The sequence below is a fragment of the Ursus americanus genome, chromosome 13 (assembly GCF_024610735.1).
Source record: "Ursus americanus isolate L20-20 chromosome 13, mUrsAme1.1.p, whole genome shotgun sequence".
Classification (NCBI taxonomy): Eukaryota; Metazoa; Chordata; class Mammalia; order Carnivora; family Ursidae; genus Ursus; species Ursus americanus.
The window spans coordinates 31877769-31898646 of record NC_142139.1 but is presented as its reverse complement, the minus strand read 5'-3'; the positions used below and the strand labels follow the sequence as shown (position 1 = coordinate 31898646).

Genomic DNA, 20878 nt, shown 5'->3' with positions numbered 1-20878 from the left:
TCATCCTGTCTATATTATCGCAGGGCCTCAAATTTTTACAAAACTTCACAATTTCCTTATCATAATTAGCCAAAGCCTCTTAAATTCCCTACATCCTTTTGAGTTGTACCCCAAACTCCACATTGTTCAAGCAGAAGTACTTACTGACTTGAGCCCGAGCCATACTACGGGTGCTGTGGGCGTCAGTAAGGCCGTCAGGGAGCTACTTGCATCAGCAGCAAGGACTGCGCAGCGAGTCTCTGCAAACGCAGCGGGTTGCTGCTCACCGCCCTGCCCACCCACCCCCGCGGGCGCCCGGCAGGGACGACTAGCGCCGTGCCCAGAAGGCCCCTGCCAAGCACAGAGGAATGCAGCAGGAGCCCGCCTCGGAAGCTGCAGGCAAAGCGAGGATCCCGAAGGCCAGGGTAGCCGAAAAAGGGAACTTTTACAGCTTTGCCACTGACAGAAGAACTGATGCGATTTCCTGGGCCAACAGCAAAGAATCCGATTTTTATAGCAGCTTTGGAAGCATTCAACCTGCCACTTACTAGTTTTGTGGACCAGTAATTGACTAGAAATGTGTGTAGGTGGGCGCGCGTGCACGTGTGTGGGGGTCAAAACTCAGCGTGGGTCAAAGAAACCTGAAAAGGGAAAATATTCTTGTCTCTTTAGCCGGAACTCAAGGTTAACAATTCATATAATTAATTAGCATTAATAATGAGAATATTATAAATAAGTATTGTTTACCTGGTGCTTTCAGGTTTCCAAAGTACTTCCTATAATGACCCCATTCAATCCTGGCACTTTCTTCCTGTGGAAGATTTACTCTTATTTTACAGCGAAGAAATGGAGGTTCTGAGAGGTTAAGTGACTTGCTTCAGGTAAATGTCTCATGTGTGGCCATGAAAATTGACCTCACCATCCAAGGGGGGCAGAGGGAAGAGGGCTACCAGAAACTGACACGTGCAGGCCCCTTCCTCCGGGAAGTAGCTGACCCATCCCTTGCAAATAAGAAAAAGCCACTGCTCTACTGACGCTTTAAAAACGGTCTTTCAAAGTCCTTGCATGAAACAGAACTCAAGCTCTTTCACATCCATTAGCTCATTTGATTTTCACAAAATACCTGTTAGAGAGAAGTGGCTGAAACCAGGTTAATTACTTTCTGAGAAGGCAAATCTAGGGATGAAATAAATTATCTATTTCCTTTTAGGTCATATTTTTGGAGACCCAGGGAAGCAGGGTTTAATCCTGGCATACTAATTGTGTGTGGTCATGAAATGCGCTGGCCATCAGCACCTCTGGTTTGTCCTTCGTTCATCTGCGGGCCTGGATCCAGGCACAAAAAAGACTGAATCCCAGCCTTATGCTCAAGTTGCTGACAAAGTTTAAGCAGGGATTTCCCCCCCCCCCCCCCGATCTTGTGATTGGGTGTCACTGCAGGATGGCTGTTGACCTTATGGCAACACCGCTACGCTAGCAGGATGTCGCCGCCCAGGGGTAAGACATCGGGAGGAGTTGACAAATCAACACAGCTGGGCAGCTCTAAGAGCTCTAATTCTGGAGTGACTTGTGAAAATAATTGTACACATCTTGCATTCCATACCAATATTGTAGTCCTTCCTGGCGAGGAAATATAATCTAGCACAGGGCTGTTTTGTCTTGTTTTATTATGTTTAATTATTTACTCGCCTAGTCACACGTTTAGAGTAAATTTTAAAAGGTCTAGCAGGGAAAAAGAGTTATAAGTGTTGTTCAGTTTGGTAAACACATTCATCTATTCACACACACAAAAACGAAAAATGAAGGCAACCCAATGTCGCATGCTTATGTGACTATAAAGAATGGAGGACAGCAGGCCCCTGGGTGGCTCAATCGGTTAAGCGTCTGCCTTCAGCTCAGGTCATGATCCCAGGGTCCTGGAATGGAGCCCCACATCAGGTTCCCTGCTCAGAGGGGAGTCTGCTTCTCCCTCTGTCTCTTTTCCTCCCCGTTTGTGATTTCTCTCTCTCAAATAAATAAATAAATAAAATATTTTTAAAAAAGAATGGAAGACAGCATTGCTGCCCTATACTCATTTAGCAAATATTTATTGAGTATTTACTATGCGCTAGGTATTTCTCTATGACCTTGGGATACACATCAATGAATGAAGAGGACAAACCACCTTGATTTGAGAGGGAAAGACAGACCATTTATAATATACATAAACTGGTTAATTTAATGTTTTATTAGAGAGAGATAAATGATAGAAGAGAAAGAAAATATAGAATAAGGCATGAAGGATGCAGTTGCGATCTGGAGTAGGTCGAGTTCAGTGAGAACAAAATCAGATCAAAGATGGACAGACAGCAAGGGAATGCGCCCCAAGGGTACCTGAGTAAAGAGCATTTGAAGCGGAGGGAAGAGCAGGAGCAAAGGCACAAAGGCAGTGGCAAGCCTGTGAGTCTGAGGTTCGGAAAAGAGGCCGAGGGAGCGAGCAAGAGAAAGTAGTGGGAGACGAGATCAGAAAGGTAGACAGGGAGGCTTGGGTCAGACTGGGTCCTTTAGGCCACTGGAAACATCTAAAATGAGAAATCACTGCAGCACTTCGTCGAAGCAGGTAACTGATACCGTCTGAACGACCTTGTTAAGAATCTGTCTCGGCTCCTGTGTTAAGGACAGGCTGGGCAGGGCGGGGCCAGGAGGGCAAGGCTGGAAGCAGGGGTCCTGTGACTACAGCCAAGCAGGTGACACACGGCGGTGCCGGCCATGTGGGGGATGGCAGTGGAGACGGGAACACGCGGTTGGAGTCTGGAAACACTGTTATGACAGAACCAACAGGATTTCCTGACAGACCGGATGTGGGGCATCTGAGAAAGAAATGCCCCCAAGTCTTTTGCCCTGAGCACCTGAGAAATGGCACGGCCATCAGCTGAAACAAGACAGGCTGTGGGCGGAACAGATACTTTGAAGGGAGGGGGCAGATCAGGAGTTTTGATCTGGGCGTGTGGAGTCTGAGACGTCTAGTACATATCCACATGGAAATGTCAAATAGGCAGATAGACGCAAGAATCTTGAGTTCAGGAAAGTGGTTTGAGCCTGAAATCCACATGGGATTCATGACACTGGTTGAGATCACCCACAAAAAGGTGGAAAAAAGGACCAAACCTGAGCCAAGGTATTTCAATATTAACTAGTCAGAGAGACAAAAAAGGACGAGCAAAGAAAAACTCAAAGGAAAGACCAGTGAAAAGGGGAAAAATGAAGAGAGTGTGATGGTCTAGAAATCAATGAAAATTATACCCAGGAAAAGAAATGATGATCACGTCAAAGGTGCTGACAGGTGGAAGAAGACACAGATTGGGCCCTGAAGTGGGCTTAGTAACATGGGGGTGTGGGGTGACTCTCACAAGAGCATTTTCAAGGGAGAGATGGAGACAGAAGACTGCCCAAAATGGATTGAGGAAAAAAACGGGAGGAAAGAATTTAAAAATGTTCACGCAGGCAAGATTTTGCAGAATACTGCTCCAAAAGGGAGAAGGAGAGTGGTACTAGCAGGTGGGGGGGACAACAGCATGTCTGGGTGCCGAGCAGGTCTGTACCTCTGAGGATGTTAGAGGGAGAAAGGACCATTGCCAGCTGATGTTCTTGAATAGGCAAGTGAGGAGAATGGCATTTCATGCACGACTGGGCTGGTGGCTGGGTCATCCACGGTCATGGGAGGAAGGCTGAGGGTCAGGGAAGATGCAGTGTCTGGGGGGTACAGAGCTGTGGTGGTGTATGTCCTCGACTGTTGCTTCTATTTTCTCAGTGAATTAGGACAAAAAGTCATCGACAAAGAGTGAGGACAGGGAGGGAGTGTTAGGGGGTTGAGGACAGAGGAAAATATATGAAATAGCCATTGAGGTAAGTCGGAGAAGGACAAATGTAAGTACAGTGTGAGAGCCATGCCCATCGGAAGGCCGTGGTCGTGAATGGTCAGAAAGGAAGATTTGTCGGCACGTGTGTGCTTTCTCCAGCCGCATGAAACTGCGAGGAAGAGGCAGGCCCGGCACAGGTGGAGAACCGTATTTAACTGGGGTTGTGTATGCCGGCACGCACAAGCGAGAGAGAGGCAAGGGACTTCGGAGTCTATGTAAGGGGGCACGATGGAGAGACGTCCAGGAAATCTGATTTTCTGTGTTTATTACAAAACTTCACGGAGGAAATGTTCCTCGAATCATATCATAAAGAACGCATAGATGTTAGATGTTAAGTGAAGAGAGAGACAACACTCTAGGTGGAGGAAAGAGCCCGAGCAAGGACATACGAAACAAGTGCAGTGTGCACTCAGATGAAAGTGTGTCATTGGCTAACGGTGTGAAAGCAGGGGTGGGTAGGAGTGGACAACACCGTCGTGGGTGTATGAAGCACGGACTGGCAAACAGTCTCTACAGGGCCCGAGAGTAAGAATTGGCAGCCTCCGTCTTGTGTTCTCAGCCACAGCTACTCAACCCTGAACAGTCGTAGACAACGCATCAGTGAATGCATTCACAACAGACAGTTGGTGAATTTGACCCACGGGCTAGGACTCCTGGGGATCTCTTAATTAGTCCCAACTGGAATATAGTTGAGAAAGTGATACGTTTAAATGTCTCAAACTGTCCTATTAGTAAGGGTACTGGCATTTTTTTCAGTAATCGCTTTTAAGCTGTTTTCAATTGACAGTAATATTATGAAATTTTCAAATACAAAATTGCATTAAACACAATCTGTGTTCAGTATTAAAACAAAAAAACAAAAAACGAAAAACAACCAAACAAAAAACCCAATATGGACTATGTATGTTACCTCATACTATGTATGTATGTTACCATGGGTACTACTTTGATTTTTAAAAAATTAATTCACATAAGATCTGAAGTTGGTATTTAATTCTCTCATAAGGCCACACATGTTAACAGGGCCTATAAATCTCACAATTTATCAAAGCAACAAAAAAAATGATTAAGTAAGATGTTTCTTCTTTTGAAAATACTTGTTCATATAAGGCTTACAAAGTACTTATTATATATATAATATATATATATTAATTATATATATATAATATATATATATATATTAATAAAACCAATGTTTAAGTTTGGGAGAACAGTAAAGACAAACTGCTTAATTATATTGAAATGCTCCTAAACAAATCATAACCATTTAAATGTCTATGCTACCAAGGGGGCGCCTGGGTGGCTCAGTCCGTTAAGAATCTAACTCTTGACTTCAGCTCAGGTCGTGATCTCAGGGTGGGGAGATCAAGCCCCACATTTGGCTCCATGCTCGGCATGGAGCCCGCGTAAGATTCTCTCTCTCTCTCCTCCTGCCTCTCTCTCTGCTCACGTGCACATCTATGCGCACCCCCTCTCTCTAAAATAAATAAATCTTTTTAAAAAATGTTTATACTACCAAAGACAAAGGCAGTGATAAAATTTGAACACTTAGTTATGATGACTGTTCAAAAAGCATTAATTAAATAGCTGGTATTATAAAAAATGAATATAGAAACACTTCAGGAAGTTTATCATCTAAGAAACTCAATGATGCATACATGTACCTGGAGGGCATATGTGCTCTGGCCACAGTTCCATGTAGTAATACGTGCATGTGCTTTTTTTAATCATTTGGTGCAAAGGTTCTTGAAAAATGTGTTCTGTAAGTGTTTTTGAAAAACGCTAGCTAGTATAATTCTCTAGGGCAGATACAATGGACAGCTAGCCCAGAATAGCACAGCTCTAATATTTCACCTACTGTCTAGGAATAGTTAGAGATCTGTTCTTCTAGCCCACTTTCCAAAAGTACTGTACTCAGAACACTTAGGAAAGATGAAGAAAATTTCCCAAACCAGAGCACAAAAGGACAAAAAGTTGGAAATTATGAGATAGATCTAGAAATTCCAATATAGGATTGAAACGGAACTCCAGAAAGAGCAAAGAGAATGAAGAGGAGGAAATAATTACAAAGTGATTTTTAAGAATTCTATAGAGTTGGAAAAAGACACTAGCTTTCACATTGAAGGGGCATAAAAAGTACAGATGAAAAACATGGTATTTTTTAACTTAAATTCTCTAATTCCATGATAAAGTAAACCATGCTAATTCATGGAGTAAAACCAGGTTACTTAAAAACAAGAATCAGAATGAATCTGATCATGGTACTTAAAAGACAATAGAGGTAATGTTCAAAGTTTAAGGGAAAATTAATTTGAACCTAGAAAGATTTTAGTATTCAAGAAAGAGGGCAAAAAATAATTCTTTCATACCAGACTTTCAAAAATATAAGATCCACAGAATGTGAAATAATAGTATGAAAATGAATTTTGGAAAAATAAAAATGTCAAAAAAATAGAAAAAGATGTGGGATATAAAAATATGAAGCATATAACAAATAACATTTATATTTGGGTCTAAATAAAGGCACTGTTCTTTTAAAGTACAAAGTATTTACCTGCTTCATTCATTGATTTATTTTGCAAAAACGTAAGACCTTGTGATTAGAAACCCTGTTTGTCTTGTCCATTACTGTACCTCCAACACATAAAGCATACTAGCTTAATATAATAACCACATATTCTATGTTTGTTGGACTTGGTTTTTCATTTGTTTGTCATTAGTGTTCTTCTCGCAACCATCAACCTCTTAGCTACACTTGCTTCCCCAACCAGCAGGTGTCGCAGTGAGTCACTGTAAAACTACCCTAACTAGCACCCTAAGTTCTTTCTGCATTTTATCATTCGGCTACTTTAATTTTGCTAAATTCAAATTACAAGTTACAAAGTACTGCTGGAAAAAATTTGCCATTATAACTTCTTGAGACATAACTTCCAATGGACCTTCTTTACATCTTGCTAATAATTTCTTGCTCTCTGACATTCTCCACACTTTTAAAATCAGCTTATTGAGGTATAATTTCAGTATTAATAAAATATACCCATTTTAAGCATACGGCATGGGTATTTACACAACTCAAACTGGCAATGCTACATATCACTGCTTTTTTTTTTTTAAGAACCAGCTGCTTTGCTTACCATGGACCATAGCCTTACTCATTTTTGTATTTAAATTTCTCAAAAATGTTCTAAAATCTTTAATAACTCCTTGTTTTCCTATTAGTTTTTCCTTTATTCAATTTATCACTAAATTGTTAGGTGCGTGAAGTTTTGTCATTATCTTATCTTTCCGTAGACTGTAACTTTACCCATGTGCATTATCCTTTGTATTGCTTAGTACTTGTCACTTGAAATCTGATTTTCCTGGAATTATCATTACTATACTCATATTTGCTTAGCATATCATTTTCTGTTCTTTCATTTTGACGCTTTTTGTACCATTTTATTTACATTTGTTATACATAGCCTATTTTAAAATTTGTCTGCCTTTCTACCTCTCTACTTTTTAAACTCAATCAAAGTGTCTGTTCTTTTAGTAACCAGATAGTTTTTATCACATCTTTGCATGTGCACAGGGACTTGTTTGCATGTTTAGGCTTACCACTGCCACTTTAGTTTGTATTTTTTACTGTGCTTCCTTTACTGAATTTTTTTCCTTTTCTGCCTCCACTGCCTTCTGTTAGATTGCTCAAGTTTTCTTAATTTTCTTTGCCTTAGTTTCCTTTTTTTTTTTTCTGGTTTGGAAATTATAATAATGCTATATTTCGTTTTTTTTTTCTGTAGTAAACTTTTATGTTGACTTTTGCAATCAATCATCATGAGCATGTTTCACATTTCAAGGCACCAATGGTTTAAGAACTTCACTAAATGCCTGAAAGGCTTTCACAAGCCAATTAGAGCTCTCCAGCATACCACTGCCTATGGTAAATTTAAAAAACACAATGAATAATGTTTTATGTAGTATGTATTTATATTAAATAGGTACAGATAGATGAAAACATTCTGCCCTACACAGCAGCACATAGAACAATCATAAAAGTTGTCTATGACCTAGATCTAAAATGTCTATGTGCCAGACCTAAAATAAGTCTCAAAAATTATAAAAATCTGAAATAATACCTGCCACATTATGCGATCACAAATCAGTAATGCTGGATTACTGAAAAGAATCATCTTGAGCTACAATAATGTTAAAAATTTTGGATTAAAATCATAATAAAAGAGGAGAAAAATTGTAAAATCTGCAGTAAAACGATACTTTTAAATACTAGTATAAAAGACAAAATTAATATGAAAATTACACTTCATTAAAAAAAACTGGGGGCACCAAAATCTGATATCAATACTGTGTAATGATATCCCCCAAAAGAAAAATCATATGGGAATCTCTCGTGAACACGGATATGCAGTCAGCTATCCGGGTTCAAAGCCTGCTCTCTCGCTAACTTAAGACATGTCTATACCTTAGTCATTTTTAAAGTCAGTAAAATGGAGATGAGCACAGAACATACCTCCTATGATTACTGTGAAGATTAAGTGCAATTTTACATGGAAAGCACTTTAGACCTTGCACGAGATGGGAACGATTCATAATACCATCTACTAATACTACCTTGGCAACTCATCAGGAACCTCTGAGAAAATATGGCGGCACCATTATTATCAGTCTCAAATTACAAATAGAGAAAGTAAAACTCAGAAGGTAAGTAATTTGCCCAACATCACACATGCTGAGAAGGAACACATCTGAGTTCAGTCTTGGTTCCTTCATTCATGTACACATTTATCAAATATTTTCTGAGTCCCTACTATGTGTCAGTAACTCTTCTTCTAAGGACACAGCTCTGAAAAAAAAAAAGGTGAAAATGAGTAATTCTGAAGTACCACGGACAGTGTCCTCAGTCACCACAGAGAAGAGCAAATACAGCATGTGTGAAATTTTGCGTAGGATGGCAAGAAAGACCTCACAAAAGGTGACATGATATTGAAGTAGAGCCCTAGAGTCTGCAAACAGTATCTGAGGAAATAGCTTTCCAGGCAGAGGCAACAAGAAATACAAAGACCAAAAAAAGAGAAAGAAATACAAAGACGCCTTGGAAGAAGCGTGCTCGAAGAGCAAGGAGGCTCATTCAGACAGATATCCAGGAGGTAAGGGGACAGGGTCAAGTAAGGGAGGGTGGCGGGGAAGTATGTCATCAGGTAAGGACTCGGGTTTAACTGGAAAACTTGTCTGAAGCATGTTGAGCACAGGGAAAATGGGAATTGGCTTAGACTTTAAAAGTCACACACTGGCTGCCATATTGAGGAAGACTGTGGGCACAGGGAGACAAGCCGGGGGGTTGCTACAGTAACCCAGGGTACTAGTAACAGAGATGGAGAGAGGTGTATATCCCGATAAACCGACGAACAGAGCGAAGGATGACTCTGAAGGTTTTGGACTGAAATGGGAAGAGCAGGGTTGCCATTGATTGACACAGAAAGGAAGAGGTCTGAGAAAACAGTCAGGAGCTCAGTTTCGAAAAGATTAAGTTTCATGATTATTAAATATTCAATTTTGTCAAGGTGTTGGGAGGAGAGTTGGATTTCAACACAGAGATCCCAGAAAGAATTATGGGAATATTGATAATACACTGAATAAGCAACAGATCAGTGAAGGCGAAGGGAACCAGAGGCCTATTGGGCTTCACTCTTCAGTCCTGTACAGAATTTACTGGGTATCCCCTGTGTGCGCGGCACTAAGGGTTACAAAGGGGAATAACCATAGCCCCCGTTCTTCAGGAAATTATAGAAACACACGCACACTTTCATTAGAATATTATAAATAGTAAGAGGTTGAGAGAAAACATCCTTGAGGATACGACTAAAACAGATTACCTGAGAGGATGAATAAAATTAGCCAATCCAGGGAAGGAGAAAAGGACCTTCCAGGCACAGGGAAGATGATGGGCAAAGGCAGAGGCACAGAACAACAGGAAGGGAAACTCCAGCATGCAACTTTCCCAGCACAAGTCAGAAAGAGAAAGGGAGTGGTAGTGGTAGCGTGAAGGATGACCGGGATGAGTCCTGGGGAGCCCTGTCTGACGGGAGAATGTGCTGTTCACTGTGTCCGTGAGGGCCGGGGCGTGATTAAATCTGCACTGGATACAGATCATCTTGACCAATGTGCGGAGGGTATATGTGAGGAAAGCAAGACCGAAGGTAGGAAAATAGGCCAGTTATTATTACAGTTGTCAACATAACGACCTAACCTGAGGAAGAAGTAATAGGAATTGAAAAGTAGCCACAATATTAGTTATCGTAGTAATACTGCCCAGCAAAATTGGCAGGGCTGGTTGGCCCTCTGGGAATGCTGGGTGAGGGAGGAGGAAGAGTCTAGGACGCCGAACCGGTTGTATGCTTTGATGTCAGGGTCGTGAGGTCACTAATTGAGATTGGACACAGGCAGGGCTCATGGGAGGGGAAGATGACTCACTCCGTGTTGCAAATGCTGACTTCGGAAGGCTGGTGGGATACCAAAGAAAATGTTCAGGCAGACCTGAACATTTTATGCAAATTAAAGCTTAAGAGATGGCAGGGCTGGAGACAGACTGCATTGGCTTAAAACAGTGAGTTCAGAGAAGATCAAGCTCGGAGAGCATGTAAAGAGAAAACTGCAGTGAGGAAAGAGAGAACAGCCATCTTTAACCTTTCTTCAGATAATGGCTTCAGTGAAAGGATTCTAATTGCTTCAGGTTATTGGTCACAGCTAACGTGATCACACAGCAAGCAATTACAGCGCTCTCATGCACTCTGACGGCGCATCTCCTTGAATGCAAGAAGCACATTCTTTCAATGTGAACGTTTCTGAAATAGGGTCGTGTCTTAGAAATGATCTCTATCCTCATCCTCAGAAAAGCTGTTATTAAAAAGATTGTGCTTCTTAAAAAATTGATGGTGTTTCACCGCGTGTTCTCTGGGAAGGAGGCTCTGACAGATTTATGGGCAGGACGTATATAGAGAAATGTCTTTAGGATCAGTATCTGTGAGGGAGGGGAAGAAAGAGCACTTGGGCAGAGGCCACTGCACCTCACCAACTGGGCTTCGAGGAGCTCGAAAGCTGGGATGGCTCCCTGGAGTGGTACCAAGTTGGCAAAAGGCCTTAAAACACTCCCCTCCTCCCAAAACACTGGATGCAGGCTGCCTCTGGGTTGTGGGCGTGACCTTGGACAAGGAGAGTTTCTCCCAGAGACAACTGTCCCCTGAGACTCTAGCGAGCAGCACTCCGGGCTGTGGTGGTAACCAACTCTTTCTTCATCCCTTACAGAGAATATGGCCGCAGCATGGCAGCCATTACAAATGACATTTATGAATGAAGGAAGTGCAGCATTTTTATGTCAATATCATTTGATCTTACTATGATCATGAAGTATTAAACATAAATTTTCTCTGGCACAACCTATTTTAAGATCTATTTTTAGTAAAAGTACAGGTCATATGAAATCCTACCCTATTTGGGATAAAGTAGATAAAGAGTTATTTCTGAAAATTAAAAAAAAAATATGTACGATCAAAAAAGACATTCACTACAAAATTCCTAGGGATTTACTGAAAATTATTTGGCAATGAAAGAGTAAAATAATAATGGCAAGCGCTAAGTTACTGAGCGTTCAGAATGAGATCTTGGCAGATTTACCATAAAATCAGCAGTGCTCCAACACCTCTGTCTTGCATTGCCAATGATGGGGAAGCGACAGTCCTAGCCCTGTCCCGGGGGCACCGAGGGTGGGTGGCCCCAGCTTTTGGTCACCTACCTTCTAGAGGTCATACTGGGTAAGCAAGCAGGGACTAACTGCTTGCTAGGCAGGCTGCCAACACTTCCTTCCATCCATTTGGACTCCAATTGACAATCTAACTCCAGCAGACCTCATGAGGAATCGGACCTTATCAGTGACTTTAAGGATGTCAATACAACGCATCGGCGCCACGATGTCCCAGGTTGTCAGCCACTTTACACTCCCTCCCTGCATCTCTCACAGCAAGACCTGCCCACAGGGTAGGGATAGGGAGTCAAGAAGAAGCAGGAAGGACCTGGCCGAGCTGTGGAGGCACTGGCCTGTCCAATATTGGGTCAAGTGAAACCCAGAAGCTGGATTTCTCTGAGGCTTTCCTCTAAACAAGGACTGCCTGATGGGAATTTGTGGGGTAATCAGAGATACCATATTTCCAGTAATGCCTTATCAAGGTAAACAAATACTTCCTAAACCATCAATAAGAAACAAACCCCATTGGGGCGCCTGGGTGGCTCAGTTGTTAAGCGTCTGCCTTCAGCTCAGGGTGTGGTCCCAGCGTTCTGGGATCGAGCCCCGCATCAGGCTCCTCCGCTGGGAGCCTGCTTCTTCCTCTCCCACTCCCCCTGCTTGTGTTCCCTCTCTTGCTGGCTGTCTCTCTGTCTGTTAAATAAATAAATAAAATCTTAAAAAAAAAAAAAAGAAAAGAAAAGAAACAAACCCCAACCCACTTTGCTATAGGAAAAAATAAATTTTCTCTCTAGTTGCTCTATAAAAAAATATTAAAAATCGTGATCATCTAAAAGAGGACACCTGAGTCTACACAGACAAAGATTTGTAGGAAATAAAGTATATAAAGATGAGTTAGGAAATTTATTACAAAATTAACATTTTGTGATGTTTGTGGCATTTTTCAGTTCCTTTAGTATCTGTAATTTGCGATTGCTCTTCCCACTCTAAATAATAGCCCCCAAATGTGCTAGCTGACTAATTCTGTGTTCATAATTTAGTACTCTTTCTCTCAAAGAGGGCCCGGACACTGTAAATGCTTGAGGCCTGACAAACCTGGATTCGTTCTTATTTACGATGTGCTAGACACTTCTTCCAAGCACTCGATTGGTTTAATCATGTAAATGTATGAGGCAGATACTTTCATTAGATGAGAAAGTTGAGGACAAAGACTTCAAGGAACTTGCCAACAGTGACTCATGGGGGACAAGGCAGCGTCAAGATTTGAACACGTCCTGCTCCTGAGCTCATGTTCTTTCAACTCTACACTATACTGAAATAAGCAATTTATAGACTCTTTTGATGCACTTTGATATGCAGCCTTTCATTCATCATTCAACACTCACTGAGTCCCTTTTTTGGTTCAGGGAATGTGCTAGGTGCTGGATAATATCAGGCGGATACTATAAAGCTCCTAGCCCCCACAAACCATACGGACTAATAAGGAGACCCAAAAATACAATGGTAAGCATAATAAAATCAAAGGTATCAAAAAGTGCCACAAATAAATAAAGGAGAAATAATGAATTAAACATTCGCATCTGCCGAGTGAGACCGTGAGCAATGGTGTATAAACATAGGCTAAGCCTTCCTTTCATTCATGGAACATTGGATAGCTAATGTTACAATATCTTAAAATTTCAACTCAAGATAGTGGATATGTTTGGGATAACACATTTTTAAAGTTTCATTTCAGGATGAATTAACAGATGTTTTGAGTACCTATGATGTGACTGGCATTTTGATAGGTATTTGTTGATCACATTGAGAAAAATATTTCGTCAGAGATGCTAGAATCTACCCTCTTTTGTAACGAGGAAGCTGAGGGCAAAAGGATATGTCGCATATGTTCCAAGAGTCATCTCTTTCAGGAAGCCTTTCCCTAAATGACCACAGTCACACACCATTTTGCCTGTTTCTAAATTCCACTTAGGCTTCGGTCTGTAGCTCTTGTTCTTTGGTTGGGTACTTGTTTTATACATATTGAGGTCATGAGCTTTTTAACTCTTTTTTTTTTAATGATCAATGATACCTTTAACATGTAAAAGCTATGGACTCTTTCCTCAGAAAAATGCACATAAGCACATATCCAAAATTTTAAATAAAATCATCTTAAGATTAAACATTCAGCCCTCTAAAGGTCTCAGGCTCCCAGGTTAAGGATCTTTCTTCTAGATTGTTGGCTTCATGAAATGATTTTTTCTTATAGATGCCCACAATACATGCATAAATTACATTTATCTGTGTATTTCCTATAGTGCTTAACATTGCAATAAATATGGCAGAAGCTTAGTAAATGTCCACTGATTTGAGTTATCCAAGAATAAAGTTGCAACCAACTAAAGACAGAGAAACAGCCTCATCACTCTCTGCCTGGTCATGTCTTACACTATTTCATGATTTCTCTTAAAAACAAAAACGGTGGGGCGGGGGGGGGGGGGGGATGCACCTGGGTGGCTCAGTTGGTTAAGTGGCTGCCTTTGGCTCAGGTCATGATTTCAGGCCCCATTGTCAGGCTCCCTGCTCAGCAGTTAGTTTGCTTTTCCCTCTGCCTCTGCCCCTCCCCCTAGCTCATGCTATCTCTCTCTCACTCTCTCTCTCAAATAAAAAAATAAAACCTTTAAAAAAAAAAAAGGACACAATCATTACCATTGTGGGCTCAGTTTTACAGTAGAGGTAAAATAAGCATTCAAATACAAACTCAGTATAACCACTTGGATAGGACTATACATGCAATAAAAATTCACATTTAGGAAAGGACAGCACCTGTAACAGAAAATACTCAATAAATATCTGTAGGGTGATTGTGAATACATGAATAATAAAAGATGAATGTAGACTGCTGCAAAAGGAGAAGGCTTCTGGATGGGGTGGCAAATGCGGTCGGTATTGAAGAGTGAGTTGTGGTGAGCACCAGGTGTCGTATGAAGTGCTGAATCACTATACTGTACACCTTAAACTAATATTACACTGTATGTTAACTAACCAGAATTTAAATAAAAACTTTTTAAAAAAAGTGAATAAAATTTGAATAGGAAGTAGGATATTCCAGCTAATATAGACCCAGCATAAATAATACCATCTGATTAGGAGAAAACCCAACAGCTTCCACTGAATAGAAAGTATTGGAGGGGGTCAGAGGAAACTGTAGGGAAGCAAAATGTGTCACCCCAAAATGTGTCTCTTTGGCACTGGATTATTTTAAGTTGATTATTTTTAAGAAACAGAAGGTTCCAGGGAAACACCTTTGGCCTTCCCTCCAACCACCTAAAAGAATTTAGAGGACCTGCCTTGGGAAGGAAGCTATCAGCATAGATAACAAGTCTAATATGAGCTCTGGTGGTAGACGGGGAGGAACCTAACAAAACCAGTGCTTCTGCAGGCACTTGTTATGATGAGCACTGGGTATGACACGAAGGGGAGGAATCACTGAATTCTACTCCTGAAACCATCATTACACTATATGTTAAACATCTAGAATCTAAATAAAAATTTGAAGAAAATAAATAAATAAATAATAAATAAATAAATAAATAAATAAATAAATAAAGGGAGCCCCCACCTGTTCAGTACCCCCTCCCAAAACAAATATGTAGTCTTTTTCATCTTCCTGTGAATCGTCTTCCCTCCCTTTGAAGTCCCGGACCCCATCCCCTTCTCCTTAGCTCTGGATGGCCTCTAAGCCTCAACTGCCTGACTGCTTGTCGGCCTCAGCTTCTTAGGGAGCCCCCCTACATACAGAATTCAATTTAATTTTCTCCTGTTAATCTGTCTCGTGTCAATTTAATTCTTAGACCAGCCGCAAGAATCATGAAGGGTAGAGGAAAGTTTTTCACCAATATAATACATCTGAGTAGTCAGGCTGGAGTAGGATTACATGTGACCTGTAAGTGAAGCTGAGGAATCTGATTTGATTTTCCAGATTCTTAGACAGTAATGTTACCTGACAGTTGTCCTTGACAGAAATTAATCATTAAATGCAAAACTGAAGAGAAAAAAGTCACATATCATGTTTTAACATCAGCCTGTATAAACAACTCAGACCATTCATTCATCTATTAATCAGACTATTGCCCTCATCTGATAAATAGTCCTTCTACTTGAATAACAAGTTTGTGATTCCTGGTAATTCGGCAGTCATCCTTTTTACGGGAAAGAAAAGACTTGATTTTTCAACAGTGAGAATTTGTAATTGATTTAATGCTGAGCCCATGTGTTAATTATTAGCTGGATAAGTACAGTGTTGGGTCATAATTAGTTCAGATCCTATATGAAATTTTCCAGTTCCTCAGCACATATGCCTAATAGGAGCTCACTTCTGGATTGTGGCCCTCTTTGTTACTGTTGCTTCCTTAAGTGTAGTTTTTTTTAATTTGCTTTCTCAAGCGTTCGTACTGTTTCTGTATTTTGACCTGGCTAGTAAAGCTCATCATTATTCAATCTCTCCACAACTCCACTCACAGTATGATTGAGGGATAGCCCCTGTAATACTCTACCTAGGAAGCTGGCATTCATGTTGTTCGTTCAAATGAAAGAATGAACAACTAGAGGTCATATCACCCGCCAAGGCACAGCCAGACCAGCCAAGGAACACAGAGGCCTAGACTCAAGGGATAGGAATGCTTACTCATCACTCAAAGTAACCTATAGGACAAGTAGTTAATCAGCACTAATGAAATCTCTGACATACAGACAAAGATATTTCTCAGATTCCAAGTCTCCTGAAACGAAACACACCTCCAAAGGACCAGATCGAGCGACATCAAAAGTGAATAAGTAGCCTCTGCTAACATGACCCTCAGGGCCTCTGATCAGCAGTGTCCACCTTTCTTGGGAGATTTTGCCCTGACGAACCCTCACTTGGGGACACCTGGGTGGCTCAGTCGGTTAAGCATCTGCCTTTGACTCCGGTCAGGATACTGGGGTCCTGGGATCAAGTCCCGCATCGGGCTCCTTGCTCGGTGGGGCACCTGCTTCTCCCTCTGCCTGCTGCTGCCCCTGCTTGTGCTCCTGTTCTCTTCCTCTCTGACAAACAAATAAATAAAATCTTTTTTTTTTAAGATTTTATTTATTTATTGGACAAAGAGAGACACAGTGAGAGAGGGAACACCAGCAGGGGGAGTGGCAGAGGGAGAAGCAGGCTTCCAGCTGAGCAGGGAGCCCAATGCGGGGCTTGATCCCAGGACTCTGGGATCACACCCTGAGCTGAAGACAGACGCTTAATGACTGAGCCACCCAGGTGCCCCAATAAAATCTTAAAAAAACAAAAACCAAAAAACCCTCACTTGCAAGGCATCAGAGAATTTGGGATTTTTGAGCATTGGCTCCCCATTTTCCTGGGTGGGGCCACACCAATAAAATAGTCTACCTTTGTTCACTGTGAGAGCGCGGTGTCAGTTTGCACTGGCTTGCTGTGCGTTGAGTGGACGAACTCTCATTTGGTTCAGTTTCAGAAGTTTGATGGGGAAAAATCTGTAACTTGATAACATTAATTTTATTTGTGGAATTCAATTACCAATATATTCCAAGATTAGACTCAGTAAAGAAAATTCAGAGTTAATCACCAGTAAGTAAAGTTTTCCTACTGCTCATGTTTTCTTTCAACAAATATGGATCTTAATTTAAGAAGAGGGCGAACAAAGCTGGATATTAATGTATTAATAATTTATACGGGGAGCTAATAGTTAAACTTGCCTTTGCTATTAACTCTGAAAAAACACTCAGAAAAAAAACTCCACAGTTCAGCAGAAACTATTTTTGAAGGAGGAAAGGTACACTAGAAGTCTTGCATTAACAATCTCCATAGTAGAGCACACGCATTCAAATGTTGTATCTAATGTTGACTCTTCATCAAAAATTTTCAACAATTGTCTAGAAAAATCACTTCTCAGCAGAAATTACTTCGCCATGAGCTCTAAATCTGTGGATTAAATTGAAACCCACAGTCTGTATGGTGCCAAAGGAAAATAATGAGTCTTGGTCTCAGGAACAACAAAATGGGTCACTTCAAGTCTGGGAGTTACATACAACAAATGGAGAGAATAGACTTTCTGTGACTAACAACCCCTATCAAGCCAATTAATGACTCCACTGGAGCACCCAAAGAGATTCTGTTATCTGAAAAGAAAGCAGGCTCTATAATAGGGTAAAAAGGCCACGCAGAGTAATTGCCTTAGGAAAAAAAAATGTTTTCTCACTTTACACTAGACATATAGGAAACATAAATTATATGGGAATGAGAAATATGTTAAGAAGCCCGTTATTTCACTTTGATTCCCCTGGGCACCCATTATCATGCTAGAACTGAATATTTACATAAAATAAACACCATTAGCAGCAAAGAAGATGACAGAAAATTCTTTTCCCACTTAGAGCATTTCAACAGCTGGGCTACCATGGGCCATTAAAGCACAATGGAGCAGCCTGCCTGGACTGCCACGTACCCTTTTATTTATTTATTTTTAAGGGAAAATGTAAGGAAATACCTGTATAGTTTAGACTCCCTTTGGCTGCTGAGCAAGCTGTTGCCAGGCAAAGCAGTCCAGCGGATTCTATTCCCCTTTAAAAAAGATGTCTTCTCCTCCTTTTTTACTTATGTTGATTAAACACACCAACTCATACGAAAAAGAGAGAGGGAAAGAAACCATGTTTCACAGTGCATCTCATGGAAGAGTTCAGAGAAAAATCAAAAGGTGTTTTGGGGAAAGAAGAAAAATATACAGTAATGGAAAACAAGCCGTCTCTCAGGCTCTGCTTAAGGAAGGTAACGTACAACCACGGATACGTTACAGAATTACAGGGAGAATTTAGGTGCGCCCTGGCTGAGCTGAATATCATAGATGTCAGCCCACAAAGACAGGGTGCCATGGCCACAGAATGTAGGTGGAGAAGAAGAACTTTTAATACAGAAGAATTGGCATTAAAAGATGCTAATTTCAGTTAAGAAATCTCCCCCAAAATGTTTGATTAATACTCACTAAGGACACCCTGGTGCGAAGCAGTCCTTGGGAGCTATGCCTAGAGTAACAAAAGAGGTGAATTACTGACCATAAATGATATTTGGTCTTTGGCAGAGTAAATATCCAAGGAAGACACCCAGAAAGCGTGGGTCTAATGTACAGCACGGATGGGTCCAACAAGACTATGGGGCCCCTGAGGAAGGCTGGTGGGAGAGGAGTTCTGTAAGGAAGACAGTGGTCAGATGAAGGATGTGTCCAAATACACTGGGCAAACACAGCTCTGAGTTAAAACTAACACTCAGGTTCTGAGTTTTTAATGGCACCCAGGGTGGCAACTTATAAAGATAATTTCCGATCACATTTTATAAGACTTTCCTTTACAGCCAAGACATAAAGCCATCTCCATAAAGGAAGCTTTACAACAAAACTTTCCATCAAGTGTTTGACAGAAACAGAACCAACCGACAAGTCTCTGATAGCCAAAGAACAACAAAAAAATAAAAACAGTGATACAATATTCATTCAGTGGAATGAAGCACATAAAACACAGGAGATAGCTCACTTGTGGACATGGTGCTGGTGGCATTCGGCTTCCTGCCTTGAACACTCAGAGTCATACTCTCCCTCCAGCTATAATAAAATATTGCTACCCAGCTAGAAAATCAACACATTGGCTTCCGAAGCACATGGACTCAGTCGTTTTCCTATCAGAATCCTACAGCTTTATGAAGCCACGTACTGACGGAATGGCTGTGTAAAAAGAAAATAAAACCGAAAGAAAAACAGACAAACAGCTGTTTTCTCTTGCACTGAGGCATCGCTGCAAACATATAGGAGTATAGGTTCTTCCACAGTGAAAACTCTTTTTGTTCTCTACATACTGAATGACAGCATGAATAGTTTTGTTCTGTTTGGGCTGCTATTTCCCAAACTTTATTACCAGAAAAAATCATTCCCTATGTGCATGTTGCCCATAATATCCTCCCTTCCAGGGAGAGAAGTTATAGCTCAGACCCCATTTCTAATTTAACTGTTCATTTAATTTTCTTTAACACTTTAACATATCAACTGGATGCTTTGACTTGTCACAACCGGGCCATCAAGTTGGAGGAGAACCCATAAGAATGGCAATACCAGTGCTTCATACGACATATTTCACAAAGAAAGGCAAAATCAACTTTGCCAAGACAACACATAACAACTCTGGCAATGGTCTGCCATCGCGATGTCTGTGTTTTCAATATTCCGTACTTTACCCTCAAGAGTAGATATAGGAATTTCTCATTAAAGAACAATCACGCATATATTGTGACTCATAACATGCCAAATAAAAGATATTTTGGTGAAATAAAGAGAAACAAGAAAAAAAATGGAACACTTATTTGAGAAGAGCAAAGTGTGCATAAAAGTTGAAATCCAGGGAAGTTTTCTTGTGTGAAGAAAAGAAAAACAATCCTATAACTTAAGTATGACAAGTTCCATACACATTCCAATGAATTTTACTATAATATTCAAGCATATTCAACTATAAAATTTTTCATGTGTCTTTATGAGATCCAGCAAACAAATTTCTAAGCAATCAAACCAAAATAAATTAAATATTTCCAGCAATGAGGAAACTGACCAAAATATATCATAGATGTGATTAAAATAATAGAAACGTAGAACTGCTCATTTAATAGCTGGGGACGATAAAGTTCAGAGATGTCTATGACTTATCCCAAATTACATAGTTATTGAGAAAAACCAGTACTGGACTTTGTTTCACACACAAACTACACTGTTCCTAATACAAGGGAGCAGGTTATAGCCGATAAGGCTCTGTCTGACCTGGTTAAGTCATGGGGAAAAAAGCAGATGCCTGTTATCGTCTTAATGAAGAGGAAAAAAAGAAGATTCAAAGATGCCAATAAAGAAATCAATGGTTCTCTCAAAAAAAAAGTTGCCCTCGGGGCGCCTGGGTGGCTCAGTCATTAAGCCTCTGCCTTCGGCTCAGGGCGTGATCCCGGCGGCGTTACGGGATCGAGCCCCACATCAGGCTCCTCCGTTGGAAGCCTGCTTCTTCCTCTCCCACTCCCCCTGCTTGTGTTCCCTCTCACACTGGCTGTCTCTATCTGTGTCAAATAAATAAATAAAATCTTTAAAAAAAAAAAAAAAGTTGCCCTCAACAGCCCAAGAAATATATGCCATATAACGGTTTGTGTTACTTAAAATCAACAAAATAACACTTATCTGTTTTCCTTTGTCACAGTGTGCACCACTTCAAGTAT

General features: G+C 40.8%; 1 protein-coding gene across 5 annotated transcripts in view; it reads right to left on the bottom strand.

Moving 5' to 3' along the window:
- The window catches only part of IL15 (interleukin 15), a 76057-nt gene that overhangs the window by 14860 nt on the left and 40319 nt on the right, over positions 1-20878 (bottom strand). Inside the window, exon 1 of one of the 5 annotated variants that reach the window (XM_087866470.1) lies at positions 17018-17128. The exons of 3 other annotated variants lie outside the window; for them this stretch is intronic. The gene's annotated coding sequence lies outside the window, so the exon portion shown is untranslated. Of the gene's footprint in view, positions 1-726; positions 4950-17017; positions 17129-20878 lie in introns of those variants that run through there. One more of the 5 variants, XM_087866471.1, reaches the window with a different exon arrangement.